The sequence below is a fragment of the Scylla paramamosain genome, chromosome 9 (assembly GCF_035594125.1).
Source record: "Scylla paramamosain isolate STU-SP2022 chromosome 9, ASM3559412v1, whole genome shotgun sequence".
Lineage (NCBI taxonomy): Eukaryota > Metazoa > Arthropoda > Malacostraca > Decapoda > Portunidae > Scylla > Scylla paramamosain.
Window position 1 is genome coordinate 3839821 of NC_087159.1, and position 1354 is coordinate 3841174.

Sequence of the window (1354 nt, forward strand, 5' to 3'; positions counted from 1 at the left end):
AAACTTTCTTGCTCTGTTTTCTAGAATTCGGTATCTATTTATCTAATTCTCCCTCCCGTTCACACACACACACACACACACATACGTATACCTGCCTGTCTAGTCTGGCTTGGCTCTAGGCAGCTCTCGTATCCACTAGGAAGGACTTATCTATTTGTCTAAGCATAATAATGGTGTGCACCACCTGCCCCCACCACAGTGAGGGCACTGGTGCGGCTGCTGATTCCTGACGCACAAAATAAATACGATGTTTTCGCCCGGGATCGAACCGGGGACCTTGCGCGTGTGAGGCGCACGTGATAACCACTACACTACGAAAACGCTATACCACTAATAACGGAAAGAGAATATTAGTAGTTCATTATTATAAAATATCTCACTAATTCAAGGTTGTTCGTCTAGTTTTCCATAATTGCAGTAATCATTAAATTGTCTGACAAGGAAATAACGACAACTGGCCCATGTTCACCGTGTTCCGCACGTGTTGAGCTCGTACAGTGCCAGCAGTGCCAGGGCCGCCAGCCGCCACCTGGAGGATGCACGGGCCAGGGAGGGGGTACCGTGTTGGGCCAAACGAACACTGACTCTTAACATGATGAGCAACTGACTAATGGCGCTCACAATTAATAAATAAAGGAAGATTGATGTGAGCAAACAAGACAAATGATAAGTAATAACCGACGTGTGTTGATGAGAATGAATCCATATTATCTTACACGATGACAGCAGGAGTGGCTCAGCACCCGCCCGATGCCTGCCGCCAGCACTCAGCACACACGAGACCAAGGAAGACAGAGACACAGACACGCTTCCTTGCACGAAACTGAGCAGCGTCAGAGCGAAAAGAGAACCACCACCACGACCAGTATCAATTCGCAACTATCACTGTTATCTCCACCACCCTCACCACCACCACCACCACCACCAAGTATGAGTGCAGACTATGGCATCGGATTATTAAACTGCATGAAAATACCAGTAGTGTTAAAATCAAAGGTGCATGGTGATAGAAGTCCGTGTGTTTGTGTGTGAGTGGGAGTGGGAGGGTGAACTCTGGAAATGGGTGCTGGGGATGGTGGGGATAAAAGTGACAGTTGTGGGAGGGGGACGGAAGAGGATGTGTGAAGTTGGGGAGAGGCTGGGAGAGGCGGGGAGAGGGAAGGTAAGGTGGAATGGAGGGATGGAAATAGAGGGAAAGAGGGATATAGATTGCCATAGAAGTTGGTGTGACTGTCATATGAATGGAAGGGATGGTGGTGGTGGTGGTGGTCGTGGTGGTGATGGTGGTGATGGTGAAAGAGTGGGGACGCATGCAAATGGTAGCAACAGAAAGGGTGCGGTTAGTAGAATGGTG

General features: G+C 48.7%; 1 non-coding gene across 1 annotated transcript; it reads right to left on the reverse strand.

The window, feature by feature from the left end:
* Positions 1 to 248: 248 nt before the first annotated feature.
* On the reverse strand, positions 249 to 321 carry Trnav-cac (transfer RNA valine (anticodon CAC)). Its single transcript has one exon. It is a non-coding gene; the product is annotated as a tRNA-Val (tRNA).
* Between the last annotated feature and the right edge of the window lie 1033 nt (positions 322 to 1354).